General features: G+C 39.0%; 2 long non-coding RNA genes across 2 annotated transcripts; both read left to right on the top strand.

Annotated features, from left to right (window-relative positions):
- The first annotated feature begins 1,019 nt into the window (after positions 1 to 1,019).
- LOC149979935 (uncharacterized) lies at positions 1,020 to 4,487 on the top strand. The gene is made up of 2 exons (XR_016484117.1): positions 1,020 to 1,266; positions 3,519 to 4,487. It is a non-coding gene; the product is annotated as an uncharacterized LOC149979935 (long non-coding RNA).
- Positions 4,488 to 4,761: 274 nt separating this feature from the next.
- Positions 4,762 to 8,325, top strand: LOC149979934 (uncharacterized). The gene is made up of 2 exons (XR_016484118.1): positions 4,762 to 5,852; positions 6,688 to 8,325. It is a non-coding gene; the product is annotated as an uncharacterized LOC149979934 (long non-coding RNA).
- Positions 8,326 to 8,567: the final 242 nt, after the last annotated feature.

Genomic DNA, 8,567 nt, shown 5'->3' with positions numbered 1-8,567 from the left:
TTACAAGTGCATTCAAAATGTAGAATTTTCATGCGTCCTCTTCACTTAAATGTCTTTCTATGCCTTAGGCCAGCCACATCTTCAGATATTTTGTGTGCGCCTCTCCTGTTTGTGTGACCTTCTGCTGTGGCTCACACCGCAAGACATGCACAAGTGCATGCAGAGATGTCATGATTCTTTCTCTGTCACACACACACACACACACACACACACACACACACACACACACACACACACACACACACACACACACACACACACACACACACACACACACACACACACACACACACACAACTTGATATCACAAGATAAACAAGACACAACCTCAATGGTTTCACTGAGGGACATTCCCAGGTATTGTGCAAGGCCATTGTGCTCCATATGTTGTTGTTTTCCTGTAGAGCTGGAACAAACTGTTCATAAAGATGGATGTCCAGCTACATTTTCTCTATCATTTTGGAGGCCAGAGGTTGCTCTCTCCCCCCTCCCTCCCCCCTCCCCTCTCGCTCACACACCCACACCCACACATAGGAAAGCAATAATTATTGTTGTCATGCTAACTGTATTTATTTGGTTTATTTTGTTGATCACGTCTAACCTTGATCACCACTGATGAAAACAAAAGAAAGACAGCATAGTTGCATAGTCATCAGTGAAGATTCGATCTAAATAGATGTCTTATGGTGGCTGGTACCAGGTCACAGGATTTCCCCGTCGCAACCCACGGAGTTTACAGAGCGGAAACGCTGTATTGAATACTTAACCAACATTTCCTCCTGTTCCGGCTTCTGGCGTTTTCTCAACAGACATCGGTTGAAACCCACCATCCTGTATGTTTACATTAACATGAAAATTGAAAAAACTAAATTTTTATTTGTCCGATGTTGCAATTTATTGAGAATGATTGAAAATTATGTCTGTTTGGATATGCGCTTGTACGCGTCATGAGCATTGTCATAGAGTTGTGCAATCTCTCTATGTGCAGTGGGATAATAAAAGGGACTTTCCATGACTATATTGGAATATACGCCTATGCAAATGAGCAGTCGTCGCTTCCCTTATATACCAACTACTATGTGAGGCCCATCATGAACGCTGTGAGTGTGGAGAAGGCGGCTAATGATCTTCCAGAGCGCCTCTTTACCCAGACAGCACGGCAGGATGATTCAGCAGTGGCACGGCCGTGATGCTGACAGCACTGTTACCAAAATGACTCATCCTGATGATGAAGCCAAAGAAAGAAAAAGGAGAGAGAACCTCATGGTAAGTACAAAAAGAAAGTGTCTAACTACCTAATGAAAGAACCCTAGGCTATAGGGGTAAATGAGAATGTTCTAAGCTGTCTAATTTGTATTCAAATTCATGGTTATTTTATTAAGAGGACTAGGCCTGTACTGTCTAATGGCCTCTATTTAAATAAACGGAGTAATTTGTGCAGAATGCATTCAGAGGTGAGGTTACTGCATTTAAGGGTTTAGACTATTCTAACATTAGGCTAGCCATCTCCCTACAACGTTAAAGCACAATACTTTATAGTACTCTATGATATGAATAGGCTACAATAATGTAATTACAGGATAATCACATGTATAGCGTCATTAATCCACGTGAAATAGACCCATGTCTGATAATGTTGTTGAATCATCAAAAAGTATTGCTAAAATGGAGACTATAGCCTAATTAAAATTTTAAAAACGCATGGCAAGAGATTGTTAAACATTTTATATTCGATACACAATTATAGCCCTAGTAATTGTAACTTATTGAAACATGTTCTAAATATGTTTGCAACTAGTACAAGTTTCCTAAGACAATTTAACAATTTAGCGACTACAAATAACTTCTGAATAACTTCTGATTAAATTGTTCAATTAGTAACATATCAACCAACAAACTGCTATTACATTTTATGCCCCAACTAAGGTATCCCTTTTGATTTAAAACAGTTTATGAGAATTCATGTGATACATGATGAAATACCAAGACACTGTGTTGTTAGATAGTGAAACCTAACCTTTAATGTAAAGTCATATACTTTGAAGAAAGATAGTTCTACTTCAGCTCTAAATAATCCATTAGTATTGTTGCAACAATAATAACAGAAACAAAAGTAATATTCAGATAAATGCACCTATTCTTGTTATTTTATTAGCCTAGTATTTTTTTTATATATATTTGTTTTATTGCATATTAATTAATTATTTGAATTTATGGGCAAATATCTGCTTTGAAAATAGTCAAATTAAAGAGCAATGTCCAGATTTAATTTAATTGTTCAAATCTTTGAACAGGCCTTTAATTTAATATTTTCTTAGTGAGTTCCTGTTTTTATGCTGGATGTTTGGCAATTGGCACTATTGCCCTGCATTGAAGAATAGAAACCTACAAATATAAAATTCTTTAAAAGTTAACATTTTACACTTGAAAACCTGGTATCGGTCATCTGTCTACATAAAACAGGGACATGCCAGTGTGTAACTTCAGTGCAGCATCATGGGGATGGAATGCAACAATACTGCAAATATACAAGTGATCCTTGGAGGTAGCCTACAATAAAAAATAAAATCAAGTCTGACATATTTCTTTTTCAAGGGATAGTTTGTTTTCTCAGTCACAGTATCATGTCCTTTGTACATAAAGGTATTACAATGAGACAGAATCAATCACCAAATACTTTTCAAATTTGGGAATAGTCTACATATTTTAGATATATATTTTTTCATACTGATGTAACTTTTTAAAGTGAGTTATCTTTTAATTGAACTCATGTACTAAATAAACGGTATGGCTGTTTTTTGTTTATGCTTGTGTGATCGCATCACTTTACAGGAAGGATGAGCTGTTCATTCATCTGTAAATGAATGCACTGAACACACCCTGAGTTCTTAGCTTTGAGAACTGAATTCCAAGGGTTGTATTTCTGAAGTCAGCCCATGGAGCTCAGTTCTTAAGCCTGGACGCTCCCTAATCTTGCACAGACAGATATGTGACCAGAGCAACCTAAAACGGAAAGAAATAACCCAAAGTAAATACCTCCATTGCATAGTATTATTACTCAAATATCATTCTTGTAAAAAAAAAAAAAAAGATTTCAATCAAACCCTGGATTTGGTTATTATGCTGTACACATTTGTCTTTAAACCCCAACATTTGTGATATTTTATTGATTTTAAAGTGTACTTATTTTGCAGATATATCACCTGCCTTTTCTTATGCTGTGATAGTCTCTAACTGATGGCTAAGTGTCAGTTTGAATGTTGCTGGACTATTCTCTAAATGGGCTCTATGGCTCCTTCTTGTCCGTAGGCCTGATAGAAGATATTGTAGATTAAACATAAATAGACCAGGCTGTAATTTTAGCCCAAAATATTGTATCTTTGCTTTACTTAGAGCTCAAGACGGTTGCTGCCGATTCTCCTCAGTGTCAGCCTTTTTCCATGGTGAGCTAATTTGAGAATGTACAAATGAACAATGAAAATGTCGTAATATTATTATTAAATATTTTGTTTATTTAGTTTATGTTCCACAGCTGAAGAGGACACGGATCAAAACAAGATCAACTCACTGTGGAACTTTCTCACCATCCTTTATAAAAACAAGTCAAAGTATCCATTCATTAATCACTACTCATCCAGCACAAATAAACAAATGTCTTTTAAGAAGTTTCCCAAAAAATAACAATGTGTCCAGTTCATTAGGACACCTACACCACCCGATGTCACAGGAAGGCCATAAAGAGCATCAAGGACAACAACCACCCGAGCCACTGCCTGTTCACCCCGCTATCATCCAGAAGGCGAGGTCAGTACAGGTGCATCAAAGCAGGGACAGAGAGACTGAAAAACAGCTTCTATCTCAAGGCCATCAGACTGTTAAACAGGAATTGATGGAAATTGATGTAAAATATATCACTAGCCACTTTAAACAATGCTACTTAATATAATGTTTACATACCCTACATTATTTGTTAATAATAATTACCTGTTAATAAGTAGGGAAAACTCTGTTGTAAGAGCCCAGTAGATGGATCCCCACTTGGGGGTGTGTGGGGAGGTAAGGCTGCTAATGATAGCTATTAGACACCTTATTATGTGCTCTGTTGGAAACGTTCCTTCATTTTCTGTGATCCGACAAGATTCTGTGTATTCTGTTCACTGTGTGCCGACCACAGTTATAATGTTTCGTAAAACGACAAAGAAGCCTTTCAGAGAAAAACAAGTAAACATGTAAAGCGCTTTTTGTGTGGTCATTGTTTTTATATTGTCATTAAACAATACTGTGTCATACATTCTTATAGATGTGTGCCTGATACCTTGAATGACTTAGGAGAGAGGCAGCCTGCCACACTAATGGATCGAGTAGACGGCCTGCTTGGGTAACGTCATCAGTAGTTGCCCATATGCTGTGTTTTTAGAGGAGTTTAAACACACAACTCCGGGCCTGTTTGAACTAAATAAATTGCATCCACAGAAGAAGAAAAAAAATCACAACATTTTTGTCAATTTTGCTCCTATGGTGTTGTAATCAAATGGACACCTTTATCAACCAAATCATTGATAAAGATATCTGTGTAACTGCCAAAGTAATCTGTCCCATTTACACAGGTGTACGGTTGGATAGATTGAATAGAGACTAAATTAACACATCATGTCAAGTCTTAAAACCTTAGTTTGCCATTGTACCTTTTTAATTGTTACAGCAACTGTGTTTTGTATTTGTATTGTATTTATTATGGATCCCCAGTAGTTCCTGCCAAGTCAGCAGCTACTCTTCCTGGGATCTGGCAAAATTAAAACTTCGGTGTCCCTTCCACGGGACGGTTGCGCTAACGTAGGCTAATGCGATTAGCATGAGGTTGTAAGTTACAATAAATTTTCCCAGGAGATAGTCATATCTGATATTGGCAGAAAGCTTAAATTCTTGTTAATTTAACTGCACTGTCCAAATTACAGTAGCTATTACAGTGAAAGAATACCATGCTATTGTTTGAGAAGAGTTCACAATGCTGAACATGAAAACAAATTAGGCACATTTGGGCAGTCTTGATACAACATTTTGAACAGAAATACAATGGTTCATTAGATCAGCCTAAAACTTTGCACATACACTGCTGCCATGTAGTGGCTGAAATCTAATTTGCACCTGGGCTGGAATAATACATTATGGCCTTTCTCTTGCATTTCAAAGATGATGGTACAAAAAAATACAAAATAACGTTGTTTTTATTCTTCGTATTATCTTTTACCAGATCTATTGTGTTATATTCTCCTACATTCCTTTCACATTTCCACAAAATTCAAAGTGTTTCCTTTCAAATGGTACCAAGAATATGCATATCCTTGCTTCAGGGCCTGAGCTACAGGCAGTTAGATTTGGGTATGTCATTTTAGACGAAAATTGAAAAAAAGGGTTGATCCTTAATTTGAAAAACATTACAATACATTCATTACAGAATTCACAACACTGAGTGTGTGTCTTCAGGCCCATATTTCACGACCACATATCTACAACGCAAAATCCATGTGCACGTGTATGTATATGTCCCCAGCTAGCCATGTTTCCGTGAAACGGAGTATGTTACAATCCCGGATATCTCTTTTGGAAAGCAACTCTTGCCCTGATTTTGTCGACTTTGTTAACTAGGGACTGTAACAAATACTCTGGAATATACTCGGGAAGCGGTGGGTGGTGTGTGCGCATCCAAAGCCTCACTAGAAGACCGTTCCGGCACCCTCTCCTCCGTGTTGTTTTGGATCTGCCTCTGGAGTCAGTTCAAATCCCCTGGGAGGTGCAGACAAAGGATTCGCTTTGGGAAAGTCGTATTCCTGGTTGTAGTACTGGTTGTGCTGGTAAGTTGACGTCTCTCTGATATCCAATAGTTCTTCCCGGTTGTATGTAATAACACTTAAGGTTTTCTGAACTAACAATGTAAGATATAATACATAAAAAAATACTGCACCGTTTCCTAAGGACTAGAAGCGAAGCTGCCATCTCTATTGGTGCCATCTTGCTAAGCATATTGTCCACGTGAAAGTTCATAATTTGGCCAAATGTACTTGGATGTGTAGTGTTTAGCGTATTGTTGCTGGCATGTCATCCCTACTTTGTTTATCTTGCCAATGAAAAAGTAATTAAAGTAGTTGGCAATATCAGTGGGTTTTGTGATAAATGAGCCATCTGATTCAATGAAATGGGGGCCGAGTAGGCTTTTCCCCCCAAAATGTCATTTAAGGTGCTCCAAATCTTTTAAATATTTTTTTTAAACAAATGAGGCCTACCTACACACTCGTTAGCCTACACGAGTTAAGTAAACTGAAGGACTATAATATGGTCTTGGCAGTTCTGATGCCTTGTGACACTGGTCATTGTGCTACTGCAGGCTGGAGATTTCACAAGAGTTATCCAGGGATTTACCAAGAGCACAGACCCAGGCACTCCATGACTTTCACATGGACAATATGCTTACGTTGATAGATTACCAAGTCTTTAAGAGTATTTATTCAGAAGACAACAGCTCTATAAGCATAACTAGGAAGTGGTGCCCCAACTTCCTAGTTAATTACATTTACATGATTAGTTTAATAAGGTAATATTAATTACAGAGAATTGATTTGATAAAATAGCATGTCATATATAATTGAATCCATAGTAAAGACATGCCAGATCTCTTATTCACTTTTTTAGGCCAAACTGTTGGAACTTTGGCTTTCCTGGATATAGAAACTATATTGTGACCACTGCATCCAATGGGTATGGATACAACTTTAGAACAAAGTTCTAGAGCATTAGTAAAAATGTGATCAATACATGTGGATGATCTTGTTCCTGTAGTGTTTGTAAACACCTTGGTAGGTTGATTAATAACCTGAACCAGATTACAGGCACTTTCCCCTCTTTCCACTGGGATTCTCTGCCTCTAACCCTATTACAGGGGCTGAGTCACTGGCTTACTGGGGCTCTTTCATACCGTCCCTAGGAGGGGTGCGTCACGTGAGTGAGTTGAGTCACTGATGTGATCTTCCTGCCTGGGTTGGCGCCCCCCTTGGGTTGTGCCGTGGCGGAAATCTTTGTGGGCTATACTCTGCCTTGTCTCAGGATGGTAAGTTGGTGGTTGAAGATATCCCTCTAGTGGTGTGGGGGCTGTGCTTTGGCAAAGTGGGTGGGGTTATATCCTTCCTGTTTGGCCCCGTCTGGGGGTGTCATCGGATGGGGCCACAGTGTCTCCTGACCCCTCCTGTCTCAGCCTCCAGTATTTATGCTGCAGTAGTTTATGTGTCGGTGGGCTAGGGTTAGTTTGTTATATCTGGAGTACTTCTCCTGTCCTATCCGGTGTCCTGTGTGAATTTAAATATGCTCTCTCTAATTTTCTCTTTCTTTCTCTCTCTCGGAGGACCTGAGCCCTAGGACCATGCCTCAGGACTACCTGACATGATGACTCCTTGCTGTCCCCAGTCCACCTGGCCGTGCTGCTGCTCCAGTTTCAACTGTTCTGCCTGTGATTATTATTATTTGCCCATGCTGGTCATTTATGAACATTTGAACATCTTGGCCATGTTCTGTTATAATCTCCACCTGGCACAGCCAGAAGAGGACTGGCCACCCCACATAGCCTGGTTCCTCTCTAGGTTTCTTCCTAGGTTTTGGCCTTTCTAGGGAGTTTTTGTTAGCCACCGTGCTTCTACACCTGCATTGCCTGCTGTTTGGGGTTTTAGGCTGGGTTTCTGTACAGCACTTTGAGATATCAAAGGGCTATATAAATACATTAGATTTGGTTACAGTAAGAAGCTTCCTCTTGAGCGGACAGCTTGATGAAAACCAGTCAATATTCAGGTCCTCAAGAAAGTAGACCTCTCTGTTTACATCACATACAGTGGGGCAAAAAAAGTATTTAGTCAGCCACCAATTGTGCAAGACAAAATGAGAAGAAAAAATCCAGAAAATCACATTGTAGGATTTTTTATGAATTTATATTACGAATTTAGTCAGCCACTTCTTACGAAGGAGTGGCTTCGTAAGAAGCATTTCAAGGTCCTGGAGTGGCCCAGCCAGATCTCAACCCCATAGAAAATCTTTGGAGGGAGTTGAAAGTCTGCGTTGCCCAGCAACAGCCCCAAAACATCACTGCTCTAGAGGAGATCTGCATGGAGGAATGGGCCAAAATACCAGCAACAGTGTGTGAAAACCTTGTGAAGACTTACAGAAAACATTTGACCTCTGTCATTGCCAACAAAGGGTGTATAACAAAGTATTGAGACAAACTTTTGTTATTGACCAAATACTTATTTTCCACCATAATTTGCAGATAAATTCATTAAAAATCCTACAATGTGATTTTCTGGATTTTTTCCCCTGAATTTTGTCTGTCATAGTTGAAGTGTACCTATGATGAAAATTACAGGCCTCTCTCATCTTTTTAAGTGGGAGAACTTGCACAATTGGTGGCTGACTAAATACTTTTTTGCCCCACTGTACACTATCAAGCATTTCACAAATATTAGTTAGATACTGACTGCTAGCACTTGGTGGCCTATAGCAACACCCCAAAAGAAAGGCTTTAGATGTGC

The sequence above is a fragment of the Oncorhynchus mykiss genome, chromosome 10 (assembly GCF_057628025.1).
Source record: "Oncorhynchus mykiss isolate SJ-2025 chromosome 10, ASM5762802v1, whole genome shotgun sequence".
Taxonomy (NCBI): Eukaryota; Metazoa; Chordata; class Actinopteri; order Salmoniformes; family Salmonidae; genus Oncorhynchus; species Oncorhynchus mykiss.
Note: the sequence above shows the minus strand (reverse complement) of the source record. Positions and strands in the feature narration are given on the sequence as shown.